Source organism: Petaurus breviceps, unplaced genomic scaffold (genome assembly GCF_028583685.1).
Source record: "Petaurus breviceps papuanus isolate PSGF00001 unplaced genomic scaffold, PetGlider_PUasm1.0 90822, whole genome shotgun sequence".
Classification (NCBI taxonomy): domain Eukaryota; kingdom Metazoa; phylum Chordata; class Mammalia; order Diprotodontia; family Petauridae; genus Petaurus; species Petaurus breviceps.
The window spans coordinates 1,451,668-1,469,694 of record NW_027187351.1 but is presented as its reverse complement, the minus strand read 5'-3'; the positions used below and the strand labels follow the sequence as shown (position 1 = coordinate 1,469,694).

Sequence of the window (18,027 nt, the reverse complement as noted above, 5' to 3'; positions counted from 1 at the left end):
ATATTAAGCAATTGGGGTTAAGTAACTTGCCCAAGGTTATACGACCAGTTTTTTTTTTGTGTGTGTGGGTGTTAAATATTTGAGGCCAGAACTGATTCTGGGGTCCTCCCCACTCTGGGGCCTGCCCATTTACTCACTGTGCCACCTAGCCACCCCATTTTATTATATATTTAAAAGAAATAGTAAATTGTACATAATAGATTTGCAGTGTGTGTGTGTGTGTGTGATGACTACAGATTATAAAATTGAAAAAATTGAGAAATAAAAATATTTGGAGATTGTTATGATTTAAAAAAAAGAACTACTTATTTGATAGGGAAAATTTAGAGAGGTATGATTTTTGTTTAAAGTAAAAGAGTAAGGAAACTTACATAAAGACATTGAACCTAATGAGAGCAGAAGGAAAATAAGAGAGATGTCATCAGAACCATAAGAACACAAGAAAAGAATTGAAGACAGCAGGGAAGGGGAAAAGCTACTCTTTTGGAGCTGTCCTGGTTGCTAGAAGGCTTAGGATAAATGATTCCTGATTAGACAGAAAGAGAATTGACTTCCTTGACTAGGAGCTCTAGTGACAGCTATTGCCCTTCATTGCCACCTGAAGTAGGAGAGAAGTGAAACTCCCCATAGGACTTGCTCTTTGCTTCCACCTCTGGCTTGAGAAGAAAAAGCTGAGGGGGCTTTGAAGAGCCTTTGATAGTCTGGTGAGTTTGATTAAAGAATTAATCTTAGTTGTGTTGTCATGAACTCCATACTGATGGGACACAGCATTTGAAGGCATGGTTGATTGGCTGGTCTGGTCTGTACAGCCCAGAGACAGTCAACTTGGTGAGTTTTGAATAGTTCTCTTGCTATTCACATTAAGAATTAAAAGTCTCTAAGAATCTATTTAAAGGTATCGGTCAATTGAAAGAGTTTGTAAAGGCTATTTTTAAGTGAAAATGAGAGGGGTATTTTCTTAACTGAAGAGCAGTCAAAGTTAATAGTTAATCAAGAAGCAGAGAAGTAGTTCATGCAGTCTATATATTCCTAGATGGACCAATAACCAATAGCATTGAAGTAGGCCATACAGAGTTATGAGTTATCCCAGGCAGGTGAATTTGTCTCCTTCATGTGCTTTTCAGGTATGTGCCCATTCTTCACCATAGCTATTGAGTTCTTTGGTGGGAGAGTGTAATCTGGATTTATCTGGGCATTGTGATGTATTTTATAATTTGATTTAATATGATGGTCTCTATTATATTGGGCTTTTTTACCTTAGTGTTAAATACATGGTTGTGTTACAGATCCCAAAGTGTGGTTATTATGACTGGTTATATAAGTATCTCTTACGGTGTGGAGCTATTACTTTGTTAAGTAGTTGGTTGCATAGATACAAAACACTTTGAATGGGGATTCAAGAGCTGGAGAGATGAGTAGGGGAAGTATTTTTCCCCTCAAAAAGATTACAACCAGGACTTTTAGAGAGATTGAACGTAATTGTGTTGAAGTGCTATGTTTCTGGGAAAACAGAACTGCCAGTGTGAGAGCAGGTTGGAGTGAGTGAGTTAAACCTAGAGAGAAGCAAGATATTGTTGATACACCTAGGTGAGAGATATGAGACCCCTACGAAATCTCAAATGGGGGTCATGGAGAGTTGGACATGACTAAAATGACTGAACAATAACAAACAACATAATGTGGATATTGAATATCCCCATATTGTCTCTTGACCCAACCTGTAGCAATATAAAATCTTAGATTGTAAGTGCCATGTGAAAGCGCTAAGTCTTATCCTCTTCAAACTTGTCTAACTGTTAAAAAAGAATTTTATGATAATGGTGCTAGTCATTTAAAAAAATGCCTAATGAAAAGAACAAGAATAATCCTCAATTTCTACAGAAAAAAGTGGGGAGAAGAAGGGAGAAAAGAAAAAAAGGAGAAATATTTCAATTCTATGTTTCTAGCTTTTTTGAAGAAAAATATTTATAATAAAAAGTACAATTATTCAAGGAAGGAAAATGTGTTTTAATTTATTGGTTCTTTTCCCACTGAACTCTGAATGACTTAAAATTATGCTGGGATTGAGGGATTTTTAAAAGACAGATGTATACTAGAAAAGGAAGTTATTTGATTCACATTGGACTATACAATAGACTTGAGATTATAGCATTTATTGTGTAATTTTTGATCATTAGTCCTAAAACTCAATATAAAATTTGGTTTGCTATATTCAGAGGAATTACTTAATGTTATAGGAGAAGTTAAAAGGTGTTTCACTTCCAAGCCTTTTAGATGCTAGAGGTGCAGGTAGGATATCTGAAGTCTTACAAGGCATACAAAGAATTGTTATAAGAAGGAAAAGATTTTATTCTTTACACATGTTGAGCTAGTAACAAAGGCCAGGGAAAACTCATTTTGTATATGTGTGAGAGAAGAATTTTCAGCAGAAAACCTCTGCTCTTATTTTCCACATTTGTGTTTGAAACTTTCTTTTGAGAAGTCAAAGCCCCTTATAATCTTTTTCAAAGGACTGAGATATGACACTGGGCAAGAAATATAGTTTACTTGGGAAAGAAGAGCACTGGATTTGAAGCCAGAGACCTGGGTTTGAATCCTACTTCTGGGGGTTGCTCCTTGTTTAACTTTGGAAAAGACATTTTATCTTCCTTGGTTTGGGTTTCTTCATTAGAAAAATTGGACTTAATGGTCATTAAGGTTTCTTCTAATTCTAGATCCTGTGGATCTTGGATATTGCACAGATTTTCGGAAAAATGAAGGTGATCATTATCCTGCAAGTGCAATGAGGTGTCACAGAAAGAGCACAAGACCTAAACAAAAAAGAACAGGTTTGGAATCCTGACTCTGCCACTTTGGCAATATGATGTTTGACCAGCAACTTTACTCCTCTGTGTCTTAGCTTCTTTATCTTTACATAGAAATGCTAACTCTTGCAAATATGCGTGGAATAATTAAAAGTAGTTTTGAATGGAGACCTGGGTACAAGCCCTGTTTCTGATACATACAAGCTATGCAAAACTGAACAGTTTCCAATTTGTATTGGGAAGGGGAATTTCTCACAAGGAGCTTCCATTATGATAATAATCATGGGCTGGGTTAAAAACAAAACAAAACAAAACAAAATCTACTACCTACAGTATTGCCTACAGTATTGGGTGGTTTTGAGGAAAGTGCTTTGTGAAGTGCAAAATGCTATATAAATGTGAATGATCCTGTTTCTTCAAACATAACAGAAATTGTGAAAGAAGTATTGTTTTTTTTCTCAACTAAAACAATAGTGGAGGTGAGTGGAATTTACCTTAATTGACCCCGAGGAACTCAAAAGGTAGAGTGAGACTTAACTCTCTGTGTGAGTATCCATCTCACAGTCATAGATCGCAAATTCTCCATAACTTAGGGGGCCATGTTTGTCTTTTTGCTATGGCCAGAATAATTCATCATCTGTTGGTCAAGTTATGAGAGTTTTTTCACATTTGGTTAGGCTGGTCTAACAACATTAGGAGTGGAATTTGCTACCAGGTGCATCATTAAAGCTTTTTCAGCTTGATAGGAATTACCAGAGTTTACATTCTGTTGGCATAACCTTTGAGAACCTAGGACTCAGTGTCATGTAATAATGAGGGATCAGAGTAGAACCTCAGTGGAGATCAGCTAGAGCAATCATTTTTGAGTCTAACTCATTTATTTTGTGACTGAAATGGTCTCTTTGAACAGATCTATCTTTATGCAATTCAAATTCTTCCTTAAATATTTTGTAGGGTCATTGAAAACAACAGATTTGCCATCAATTAACTCATTAAAAATGATGAAGGATCTACTATATGCTATGTGCTTACCATATTTCTAATTGTATTTTTTTTTTCTTCTGTTGTATACCTGCCACCATTGGATAATTACGGAGTACCTTCTTCATACTATCTGTAGTCTTAGAGGTAAACAAAGAAACAGAAAACTAAATGCTATTAGACTAACTTTTCTACCATGGTCTCTTATTGTGTTCCTTCTTTTCTTGTCTTTTGATGAGACAAACAATGATTTTTGGACAAAATTCAACATTTTATTAATTTATTGATCTTTCCATAAGAACATAAGGGTTTTATATATAAGATCTGACCATTTTTGTCTGTTCTGTCTAGTGCTCTGTCTTTTATGGCTGTACTAGGGACATATTTTAGGAATGTGTGAGAGTTGCTTTTCATTTTTATTTAGGGAGATGCCTGAAAATTATCTTGTGTTTATTTTGTATATGTTTTGTATATAATATCTCCTCTGAGAAAATCCCCTATCTCCTTGAAAGCAAGAACCATTTCACTTTTGTCTGAACAGAACCTGACATGTAGTAGGAGCTTAATAAATGTTTGTTGATAGATTGATTGATAAAGTTATGTGACATTAAAACAACCTCCTTGTTTTAGTTATCTTTCCATCAATTGTTTGTTATCATGAAAGTACAACCTGTTTAAGTTTCTGAGGATTCAAATGAAACTAATTTACTTCCTTACTGGGTATAACAAAAAATGGAAAATTTCCAGTTGAGTACATTACATATTCTTTGATTCATAGATTTTTACATTTAATAAATTTCATAATGAGAATAATTAGACTAAAACCTAAAATACTATAACTGGGAGAGAAATTAGAAACTTCAGATATTTTAATCATAGGATCTAGAAGGGAAACTAGAGGGAAAATTAGAACAGAAATTAGTCCAAACCCTAATTTTTTAGAAGATGAAACTGAGACCCAAAGAGGAAAGGCGACTCTTCCAAAAGACATACATCTAATTAATAGCATTGGTAGGACTAGAATTTAGTTTCTTCTGGCCCCTAAGCCATTTTCTGCCCCCACTCCATTATACTGTTCTATCTATTCAAGATATCTTTGCATTGATTTAGCACCATTGTCTGAATTATTTTCTTTCAGCTTGTAGGGATTAGTATACAAGAAGTATCTGAAATACAATGATGTACTTTTTGAATTTAAGGAGATAAATTTTCAAAAGAGTGCCTTTCATATAGTAGGTGATTAATAAACATTGTTGACTACAAGTCAAGGCTAACAGATACAAGATTGAAACAAGGAGCATACAGAATTATATGATGAAAAATATAGATAATGGTGAGATTTAAGGGGCCTTTCAAGTGTAGTCCTGTCTAGAAGTGAAGAATCCCTTAGCCTCCATATGTCTAAGGATCTCATCTTAGTATATGACCCTAATGTTTTCCAACTTACTCACCAGGCGGTACTCTATGCCATCTGTGATAGTGATAGAATATTTTGTAAACAAGTAATTATCAAGATGAGGAGAATGAAAAGGAAAATTGTATATCTATATATTTATCTATGTTTGTCTTTCATCTGTCTGTCTATCTATCTATCTATCTATCTATCTATCTATCTATCTATCTATCTATCTATCAAAGTTCATGATTTGGAGCAGGAGTTTTAACCTGTAGTACATGGCCCTATTGGGGATCCATGGAAAGATTTCAGGGGCTCCAATAAGTCTTTATTTTGCCAATATTTAACTGAAATTTATCATTTTGTTCATTTTTAAAAAATGTTATTCTTAGAAAGGATTCAGGCTTGATATGGTCCAAGGGGTCATGCAGAGTCACACATGACTGAATGAGTGAACTATAACAAAAGAATCAGGATGTCAATGGGGTTCATTCCATAGAAACAGAAAAGCTTATAAACCCTACACTTAGAAGAATATCTAAATTGTACCTGTTGACTTTCATTCAATCCAATTCTAATTTTCCTTCCCTATGCTTTCCCTATGTATACAGAACAGTAATGCACAGAATCACTAGTCAGAAGTGAAAGAATATTTACTGACTAGTGGTGTGACTGTGGGTGAATTACTTCCTTTTCCTGAGCCTCCATTTTCTTGACCACAAAATAAATGGGTCGGATTGATGATTTCTAAGGTCTCTTAAAACTTCGAAATTACTATATTTTTCTCCTTTTCTGAGATACAATGGTGCTGCCTGTTGCTATATATAGTAAAATATTCTATTATTCATAGAAGGTCAGAGTTGAAAAATGCCCTTAAAACCATGTAGTTCAACCCAAACTTGAGGCATATTCCCCAGCATAATGTCCCTAATAAGTGGCCATCAAACTTTTGCTTTAATACCTCTAATGATAAGGAACTCACTACCTTATAAGACAGTCCATCCTATATTTTGAGAGTTCTAATTGTATGGAAGGTCTTCCTTAATTTAATGCAATCTGTGTGTTCTGTGTTAGACAGGCTCTGTTAGACAAAAGTGAAACTGTTCTTGCCTTCAAGGAGATAGGGAATTCTCTCAGGGGATGTAATATATACAAAACATATGGAAATTCTCTGCTTGGATTCAGTTTGGAATTGGGCAAGGGAGGAACTGGATAGATTGCATTTTTCTTTATGAATCCCATGATTCTCTGGGGCACTTGCTCCAGCTCCCTGTTTCTCCTCAAGGAAGTTGTAGAAAGTAGAGTAAAGCTATACATAGCTATTTGCTTTATTAGCTGTATGACCAGGAGCATGGCCAAAAGCAAGTGCTGGAACATTCTCCAGACCTACCTGAGGTTCCCCCAGACAATCCTTTCCCAGGCTCACAAAGGAGAGAAGCTGGGCTTTATTATTATTTATATTATTCTGTTATTCATAGAAGGTCAGAGTTTAAAAAATGCCCCTAAAACCATCTAGCCCAACCCCAACTTGAGGACTATTCCCCAGTGTAATGTCCCTAATAAAGGGCCATCTAACTTTTTCTTGAGCACCTCTAATGACAAGGAACTCACCATCATTTAAGACAGGCCATCCTATTTTTTGACAGTTATCATTGTATGGTAGACCTTCCTTAATTTAATGAAATCTGTTTCCCTGTTATTTACACATTGTGTTCTTAATTCTTCCCTCTAGAGCTAAGCAATTATTCTGGTTACACACACACACATACACACATACATGCATATATACACACACATATACATACCTATACACATACATATACATTCATGTGTATATGTACATCTATATATACATAAATATTGTATGTGTGTGTAGTAATCCAAAAGAGAGCTTTGAGAAAGAACAAATGACAGCTTTGTACTCTCCATGTGCTTATAGGATAATTGTCTTTTTGGGTGAAGAGGGAAGATGATTTATTCCATCTTATTTTTAATAGTCGAATTGACTTTATTTATGGAGGAGAAAATGCAGCAACAATGACTCACAAGCAGAATCACAGATAATCTTGCATTTTTTCTTTTAACTCTATACACAGTGTCTAGGTGACTCTCCTCAGGATGGCTGAAACAACCTAAATTTTAATAGATACAGGCTAAAACATAAGAACATTTAAGTGTCGTAATTATGATGTTGAAGGTTCTTGTAGGTAAAATTATCAAATGAGTCAGCATTTTCAGTCCTTTGTGGAGTCTATTGCATTTTAGATTTTTTTTTCTTTTTCACTGCTTGATGATTTTGTAGAGAGAAAAACCACAGAAGCAAATTCTTGAAGTCTGCATGCTTTTAGCTATATGGTCTTCAACACTGCCCTGCAGCCCAGTCACAGGACAGATGAAAAGGCCATTACAGTAGAGTTGGATGGAAAATGTAGTAGACCAATTTCCTACATCATATTCTCTCCCAGTTGCTAAGACTGTACTCCAAAGGGAGGTAACAGTATTTGCTATGCTTGGGGGGTGGTCTGGTGGGTGGCACACCTACCAGGCAATGGACTCCATGTACCTACAGTGTAGGCTAACCTGTTCCCATCTTTCTTTGACTCATTCTTCCATATTCATGTATGACAATATGAGATTCCTATTCAGTACCTGTTCATAATTTCCTTAATAATTATCTCCATTTTTTCCTCCATTCAACTCAGTACCCATTTTTCCAACCTCTACTCTATCCTGCATCTGAATATCTGTACCTAAATTTTAAAAAAGAAAACCTAATGACTTAAAGGTAATGGCAAAACATAGAGGTAGGGCAAATCCTTGAGAAGCTGCTATGTGTTTCAGGGGTTATATTTTGATGGATGCTATGAGGGAAAACTGTCTATTCTCTGCTGGGGCTGACAAAATTTTGTTGTTTTCCAAATTCACAAATTCTAACAAAACTGTCCCAAAACGTCAGTTTTCATAGACAAAAACTGATAGTTTAATGTCATCTTATTTCCAATCCTTGTTTTTGAACATTTCACTATTTGCTAAGCTGCTGTGTCTGTCAGTAAATAACATTCACTCAAGCTTCTTGCTCTGCCTTTTTTTAATGTTTTGAAAAAAACGGGACTCTGATGGAAAAGAAAAATCCTGATTAACTATTCCAAAACCATTTTGATCATATTCCAAGACCCAAGTGGTACATGAATAAATTCTTTAAGTTTTATATTTTTTAAAATAATTGGATCTTTCTAATCCTAGGTGTCTGCATCCCATGTGTTAGCTGGCACAGAACTAAGTAAATAACCCCTTTTGGTATTTGCATTTTAATTTCCCTTTAACGGTTTTGCAATCTCTGTTTTCATACAGAGAACACTCCTTCTTTCTAAATAGATGTCACTTGAGCTGTCATTTCAAAGGTCTGTGGTAGGATTTCTGAAAGTCTAGATAAAATGGGAAAAGTGACAAATTCAGGCAGTGATTTGAACCAGTGTTTCAACTATTTTCATTAAGATTCAAAAAAAAAATAAAAGAAATTATTCCAGTAAATAATGATTGCAACTTGTAACAAGTTATTAATACATTAGTATGAATTATGCATATGCACTAGTTTGATTTAAAGGTTACAAGATATGTTTCAAACAAAGCTATTGTATGCCTTACTCTACCACTCTTGCCACTGCCCCCAGCCAAGAGAACATGCATGCACATACATGGCTGCATGTATATCCCTACTATACATGCATATGTACATACTGTTTGTGTATACACAATGTTTGTCTCCTATGTAGCTGATTGTCTTTCAGCAATCTCACAAAAGATGCAGAAATGTCATGCCATCCAGCCGACACATTAGTGAAATGAAACAAGACCTCAAAAATGTTTACTTATAATAAATACTCTAATTAACTCTGACTTGTGGAACAATGACTTTTGATGAATCGATGGAAAACCATCCTGACTCCCTCCCCTTGCTGAAGTACTCTTTGCAGTGGGAAAAGATTTTAAACTAAAGACTTCCCTCCTGGCCCTGCCAAGGTGAATTTTTCCCTCACAGACTTGACTTGCAGTAGAAGTTGATGTGAGAGTTTGTCATGGCTGTTTTGACAGTCCGGTCATCCTAATCCCAGGATCTGATCCCTGTGGTTTGTCAATTATCCTGCTAACCCTACAGCGAGAGCAGCACTCAAGGCACTGAACTGTCAGCCAATAACCAAGAAATAATGTCAGCAGCCCGTGAGTAGGGAGCGTGAGAAGAGGATGCTTTTGACAACAGAAGTCAGTGTATCATTTCAGCATTTATTTTATTTATAGGTTCTCGTAACAAATTAATTACTGTGGCATCACATGATGGAAATTTGCCGACAGTTTTGGAGCTGCTTGTTCAAGTACCTAAGAAAAGTACATCAACTAACTGGGTAATGAAGGCTAAAGCAGGGTCCATGGAAGACACCTGGGCACAGAAAATGCCAAAACTTTGGATCTTAATCTCCTATGAATTTATTAGATAGTTATTTTACCTGTCCTAATTTTGTCATGTGTCATCAAAAAAAAAATCCCACCTTTTTGGGCCAAATTTGGCTATTCATGGAGGCCTATTTGAAATCAATGGGAATTACACAGGTAGGTGGGTGTAAGAATGAGAAAGATTCTCATGGAGAATAAGAAAATGCATTAGAAATTGAGAACTGTGAGATTGTGTATATATGTATGTTTATATATATGCATGTGTGTGGATATAAACACACATATAAAAACATACACACATACATGCATATACTCATACATATGCATATATCTCAATAGTTGAATCAATAACTAGATCCCCAAATGCCCAAGATTCTACTTTTGAATTCAGAAAATAATTATGCATACTTAAATTCATGATCATTGTTTAGTTACATGAAAGGTAGCATGATCAGAATTATATAAATTGAAAAATCTTCTGGGGTTTTGCCTATTATCACCCAAAGACTCCCTATATTTGATTTGTGTGTATGTATATATATATAGATTTATGTTTGTGTATATATATTTTATATACACACATATGAATGTGTATGCACACATGTCAGTCTCTGTATTATAATATACAAGTTGTATGATCATATAATATAGAGACATATATACTATAGTATATCACATAGTTACATAGACATATGTTTATATATAACACATATCTCTCTATAGAAGCATATATTCATGTATGTATATACATACATGAACACATATGTATATATGAAAAGAAAGACAGAGATTCATTATAGCCAAAAATCAATTTTATATTATATATATATATATATACAATGATTAAAACTTTTAAAAAAATTTTCTGCTTCTTAGCAGAGAATAAGGATAATATAAAATGTACAATGCATATTTTTCTGCTTGCATATTTTTCTATTTAGGTTAAATAAAGTCTCAACATGGGAAAATGTTGACTGAGAAATTTTCTGTCTATCTATCTGTCTCTCTTTCTCTCTGTCTCTCTTAGTACACAAGGTGATTGTAATCCAGGGAGATTGAGTGATTTGTCTAAGGTCACAGAAATGATTAGTGGCAAAAGAGGACCAGAATCTAGATGTTCTGACTTTTAATTCAATGTTCTTTCCATTAATTCATGTTGTCAACATGATGTAAATTGCAAAAGGCATGTAACTGATTTTTTTTGAAATTCAGAGTTTTATTTACTCTTGTGTACTAATGTTATTAGCACAATTTTTTTTTTCAAATCAGACACTAAGTAATAAATTTGCTAAAAGATTTTCCTTCTACAGACATTAATCATAGGTCATATGATCATAGGAACAGAGATGGAAGGAATTCTAAAAGCTATTTAGGATACATTCTTAATTTTACAAATAAGGAAACTGAGGCTTAGAATGATTAAGTGAATCTTAAGCACAACTGGTAAAACCAAAAGCAATATTTGAATCAAGCTCTTCCTGACTCCAACTCCAATGCTTTGAGCACTGTGTCATACTGCTTCTTTAAAATATATTGCTTTTCTTTAAAAATTAGTTGTGCAAATAAAATCTTAAACAGAAACAGAAAAAGAAAAACCACTCTCCTTTAATTTGGAATATTGGGAAGGAGGGTGAGAGAGAGAGAGAGAGAGAGAGAGAGAGAGAGAGAGAGAGAGAGACAGACAGACAGACAGACAGACAGACAGACAGACAGACAGACAGACAAACAGACAGAGACAGAGACAGAGACAGAGAGACAGAGAGAGAGAGAGACAGAGAGAGACAGACAGAGAGAGAGAGACAGAGAGACAGAGACAGACAGAGACAGACAGACAGACAGAGACAGAGAGAGACAGAAAGACAGAGAGATAGAGACAGAGAGAGAGAGACAGAGACAGAGACAGAGAGAAGTGTGATTGATTATTGTATGTCTGCTTGTTATTATTAAATATTTTAGAATGAAAGCTCTTGAAGGATAGATTAATCTTCATTTAATTTTCTATGTTTAGAACATTAAAACCTGCATTTGTTTTAAGACCATTCCATTAATCTGATTCTTACCTTACTATTTGGGGAAGTGAAGGTGACCAATCAAGAGAAAACATAAGAACACAAATGTCCTTCAGAGAGACTAGAAAAAAAGGCTTTCCCTCATCATAAATGTTTATGTAACATGTTGGGTTTATAGCTTGGTAGATATACTTGGCATGAAGAAGCCACAATACAATATCTAACTGCACAATTCTATGATTTGGTGATATTCAGCATATCAGCTCTACGTTCGATGCATGACTCCTCATGCCGCCCTGTTAAGAAAAGTACAGTCATCATTGCTATCTCTGAAGCCATCAAAAGACAGCAACTCTCAAGCCAGAACTGTCATCAACTTGCACATCTGGCAGCAATCTCAGGGACAACGCCAAGGAAAGAATCGCGGGAACTGAATTTCTCTTTCCTGCCCAGTGTTGTACACAAATTTAGGAGGCTAGTTGGCAATTCTAGTGTTTTGCATATAGTTGATACTGAGTAAATGTTTATAGAATTGAATTGAATGCTGGATGGGCATATCAGAGCTTTGCACAGGTCTAACTCCTTGGGTGGCCAGCATCTGTGACCAAAGCTGTCAATCATATGGGAATGATTTTTTACCATGCAGAGAAGTCGATAGCCTTCCCAGGAGACCTAGTTTCATTTTAAACACAACCGGGTACAGATTGTGTTGCAAAACACACTAGCCCATGAGCAACAGGGGTAAGCCTTTAAAACAGTTTCCCCATAAGTTGAGGTTATCAATGAGAAACTTGAAGCCTCCCAAACAGTTACTTGACAATTTGTCACTCAACTTCAGCAAAACTATAGAGGAAAAGCACAATGAATTAATGAATAGCAACAAATCCCCATGACAACATGTTAGTTCATTAAAATTTTATCAGCATTCTTCCTAAGGAAAACGTGCCTTCTGTTCTATGTTGAGTTTCTTCAACATTGTTTTACAGCCAATTCACAGCATTCTGGTGCTTCAGAATCCTGTCCTGTGGAGAGTCAGCTACACATAGATTCTAGACTGTGTCACACACAGGTCTCCTGGGTGCCATGATGAAATATTGCTTACATTGTTGGGTATCTTATAGCTTAAACATTAATCAAGCATTTCCCTGTTACCTTCTTCCAGAATAGGTTAATTAGCTGAAAATCCATCTTGGTGTTAATTTTCGACAAGTGCATGAAACTGCTTTTTCATAAATATCTTCTCAGCATCCGAGAAAAAAAGCACTAGAAACAGAAAAGAATATTTTTACTTGCTGCTATAACTGCTGGTCTTCTCTGGCTTTGCAAATGGAAACAAAAATGTTATTGCTTTCTTTGGCCCTTTTCTTCACCAAGGAAATGTTTTAAGATTCCAGAAGGCTCTTTGTAAATGCATTTCCTTTAAATACAAGGTAACAAGTTATAAAGTCAGGAGTGTAAATGTTACTTCCAGAGTCCTACCCCTCACCCATTCAGCACATTATTTTCCACAAACATTTAAGTGTTATCTATATATAGAATACTGGGCAAGGGGCAAAAAAAAATTAATGTGACCATCAATGACCTCATGGAGCTAACAATTCCACAGGATTATACACATGTTTATTATAGCATTTTTTGGTTATTGTATTCAATGCCTTGGAACAGACTTGTACCCAGAGGACTTGGACTCAATTCCTGGTTCTGCCACTCACAATGTGATCTTGGGCAAGTCACTTAATACTTCTTGTCCTCAGTTTCCTTAACTGAAAAATAAGCAGGTTGGAGTTTATGACCTCTATGGTTGTCTCTAACTCCAAATTTATGATCCTATGTCAAAATAAAGTAATTGATTGGTAACACAAAAAATCACAAATCTAGTCAACTGTTCATCGATAAATATTTAGTAAGCATCTACTATATTTCAGGCACCATGTTAAGCACTGAGGATACAAAAGTAGACAAATGACAGTCCCTGCCGTCAAGGAGCTCACAGTCTAATGTGGGAGACAATAAGCAAACAAATATGTACAATTAAGTATAAATAGGAAATAATTTAGGGAGAAGGCTCTAGAATGAAGAGGAATGGGAAAGATTTCTTGAAGATAGTAGTTTAGATGGAACTTAAAAGAATCCAGAGAAATCTGTAGGCAGAGATGAGGAGGAAGAACATTCCAGGAATGGGGGAGAGCCAGAAAAAAAAAATGTCCATAGTTGAGAGATGGAGTGTTTTGTGCAAGACGGAGGAAGACTGAAACAATAGGAGAAAGGTAAGTAATGAAGGACTTTGAACACCCGAGGATATCATACTTGATCCTAGAAGCAATAGAGAGCTACTAGAGTTTATGGAACAGGTCATGGTTGGACTTGCACTTAAAAAAAATCACTTTCATGTCTGAACAGAGGATGGATAAGAATTGGGGAAGACTTAAGCTGGAAGAGACCTTTTAGATCATATTTTCCAATCCTTACACAAATCAAGAATTCTATCTTTAACAACTGGTCATCCTAGCAAAGATGCAGGAAAAAAAAAATAAATCCACATAAACCACTAGCATTTCTATGTATTACTAACAAAGTCCAGCAGCAAGAGATAGAAAGAGAAATTCCACTTAAAGTTATTGTAGACAATATAAAACATTTGGAAGTCTACCTGCCAAAATAAACCCAGGAAGCACATGAACACAGTTACACAACATTTTTCACACAAATAAAGTCAGATCTAAATAATTGGAAAATCACCAGTTGATCATGGATAGGCTGAACTAACATAATAAAAATGACAATTCTACCTAAATTAATTTACTTATTCAGTGTCGTTCCAATTAAACAATTTAAAAATTATTTTGTGTAGCTAGAAAAAATAATAAAATTCATATGGAAGAACAAAAGATCCAGAATATCAAGGGAAAAGAAATGCTAGGGAAGGTGGTCTAGCTATACCAGATCTTAAATTGTATTATAAAGCAACAATTATCAAAACTGCTTGATACTGACTAAGAAGTAGAGTGGTGGATCAGTGGAATAGGTTAGGTAATAGACACGGTAGTAAGTGACTATAGTAATCTATCGTTTGATAAACTCAAAGACTCGAACTTCTGGGATAAGAACTCACTATTTGCAGAAAAAAAACTGCTGGGAAAACTGGAAAATAGTATGGCAGAAACTAGGCACCATATATACAAAAATAAAATCAAAATGGGTACATAATTTAGATATAAAGGCTGATACTATAAACATACTGGGAGAGTAAGGAATAGTTTATCTGTCAGATTAATGGAGAATGGAAGAATTTATGATCAAATAAAAGAGAACATTATGAAATTCAAAATGGATAATTTTGATTACATTAAATTGAAAAGTTTTTGCACGAAGAAAGCCAATACAATCAAGATTAGGAGGAAAGCAGAAAACTAGGAAAGAATTTTTACAATCAGTATCTCTGATAAAGGTCTCATTTCTCAAATATATAGAGAACTGAGCCACATTTATAAGAATACAACTCATTTCCCAATTGATAAATGTTCAAAGGATATGGACAGGCAATTTTTAGAGGAAGAAATTTAGGCTATTATAGATAGTCATTTGAAAAAATGCTCTAAATCACTGTTACTAGAGAAATGCAAATCAAAACAACTCTGAGGTACTATATTACATATATCAGATTTGCTAACATGACAAAATAGGAAGATATTAAATGCTGGAGAAGATGTAGAAAAATTGGAACATGACTGAATTATTGGTGGAGTTGTGAACTGATTCAACCATTCTGGGGAGCAAGTTGGAACTATGCCCAAAGAGCTATAGAACTGTGCTTTGACTTAGCAATGCTACTTCTAGGTCTGTATCCCAAAGATATCATGCAAATGGTAAAAGGATCCACATGTACAAAAATATTTATAGCAACTCTTTTTGTTGTGGCAAAGAATTGGAAATAGAGGGGTTGCCCATCAGTTGGAGAATGACTGAGAAAGTTGTGCTATATCAATATAATGGAATACCACTGTTCCATAAGAAATGATGAGCAGGAAAACTTCATAAAAACCTGAAAGGACTTTCATGAACTGATGCTGAGTGAAGAGAGCAGAACAAGTCGAACATTGTACACAGTAGCATTGTACAATGAACAACTTTGATAGACTTGGTTTTCTTAGCAATGCAAGAATCTAAGACAACTCCAAAAGACTCATGATGGATAATGCTATCCACATCCAGAAAGAGAACTATAGATTCTGAATGCAGATTGAAGCATATTATTCTCTCTCTCTCTCTCTCTCTCTCTCTCTCTCTCTCTCTCTCTCTTTCTCTCTCTCTCTGTGTGTCTCATTTGTTTCTTCTTTCTCATCATTTCTCCCATGGGTTCTAATCCTTTATAACATGCCTAATATGAAAATATGTTTAAAACAAATGTATATGTAGAGCCTATATCGAATTATATGCCATCTTGGGGTGTGGGGAAGGGAGAGATGGGGAGAAAATTTGGAACTTAAAATCCTATGAAAGTGAATTTTGAAAGCCAAAACTAAATAAATAAATATAATTTAAAAAACAAGCAAAAAAAAAGAACCTTGCTCATCCTATCTCCATTTGAGCATCTCCAGTAATGAAGGTTTAAATATTTCCCTCTCCTCTAATCCCACCAAAATAGCCTATTCAATTTTTAGACAGCTCTAATTATTTAAAAAATAATTCCTTATGTTGGAGGCTGAAATCTGCCTATTTGAAATTTCTTCCCCCTAGTCTTAGTTGGGTTCTATGTGGCCAAGAAGGATCTCTTTGATCTCTCTTCCATATTACCATTTTTCAGGTCTCCCTCTTCCTCTCCACTCAGTCTTCTCTCCACCAGGCTAAACATCTAGAGTTCCTTTACCTAGTCCTTGCATGGTATGGTTTTCAGAACCCTCTTCAGTCTTGTTACTCTCCACTAGATAAGCTGCCATTATCTTTATTAATTCACATGGAAGAACAAAAGATCCAGAATATCAAGGGAAGAGAAATGCTAGGGAAGGTGGTCTAGCTATACCATAATAAAAATTAATAAAGATAATGCCTCTTTAAATTCAGTCCTTAGAATACAAAACAGTAATCCAAGATGCAGTCTGACTAGAACAGAGTATAATACTGTCAGTTATCTTATTCTTCTAAACATTATGCTTCTCTTCATATACTTAGAGTTACATTTCTTTTTTTTCTGGTAAAAGTGATGGGTTCACACTAAACCATCCACAAGTTGATCAGTTTCACTTTAGGATAATTTCTATCTGTGCATACGGAACAGAGTGTTTCTGTGAAGATAACTATCCCATAAAGAGATCAAAACTAGCAACCTTAAGACCTTATCGGAACATCATTCTTAATTTTACATTATTCATTAATGTAGAATGTGTCAGTTTAGTCCACATGGCCAAAGAATAAGGAAGAATAACTAATAGAGGAGAGGCAATCCATGTGACCCACTGGATTCTCTTAATGTCAAGAAAACTCAAGGAAAGCCACCAGTATGCTGAATGAACTCCCTGTAGAAAATTTATGGGGGGACATGGATTAGAGTCATAAAGGCATATGGATAATAAACCATTTATGACTTCTCTGTGTTACTGGAAGAAATATTCACACTGATGACCTCACAGATGCATTGGACTGTTGTAGTATATTTACTTAATACAATTAAAATAGATGAATTAGTGTATGGTATTCAGACATATCACCATCAATTTCTGCCATGTGTTTTACCTTCTCTATGCTATATTTTGTATTATAAAGTAAGAAAAGTATCCCAACAGAAAAAGAGGTTCTGCAGATGGATGAAGTAGACACAAGAGGTTCTAGTGATGAAGTCAACAGATTGAATTGTTTTTGATTCCATGTAAAAATAGTTGTTATGTTATAACACATCTTTTGCCAAATTCCCCAATACATAGGTTAGAAGATGAGTTATCTCTAGAATAAATTTGTTTACCACCCTATGCAGGAAAAACAGAAGTATTTTCTATCTAGGAGAGGATGGGAAATTTAAAAAACCTCCAACAAAGGTCTAGGAACAACTTAGTCACAGTCTCAATAGCTGATAAGAAATCATGGGGATAAGGTAGTAAAATGGTGAGAGGATGACAAGAAATGAAGGAGTTGTTATAAAGAGGGAAAGTATGGAAAAGGATAATTCAGGGAAGTGAATAATAGGAAGAAGGAAAAGGCAAAAAGAGACAGAGATATGGTCAAGGCATTGGAATAAAATGTGAACAAATCACATACACAAATTAGGATGAGCCTTTAAAAATACATTTGGATATATTCAGTAAATACAATGTGAATAATTAGAGTTTTTTTAAGTGTGAACTTTATTCCTTCATTTTCTATCATTTGGAGAAAAAGAGAAAGGGTGGTATCAACA

At 35.0% G+C, this 18,027-nt stretch overlaps 1 long non-coding RNA gene across 1 annotated transcript in view; it reads left to right on the top strand.

Moving 5' to 3' along the window:
* Positions 1 to 4,291, top strand: part of LOC138148127 (uncharacterized) — a 52,728-nt gene extending 48,437 nt beyond the window's left edge. The window contains exon 3 of the long non-coding RNA XR_011164977.1: positions 2,715 to 4,291. This is a non-coding gene — a long non-coding RNA (uncharacterized lncRNA). The remainder of the gene's footprint in view (positions 1 to 2,714) is intronic.
* The last annotated feature ends 13,736 nt before the right edge of the window (positions 4,292 to 18,027 follow it).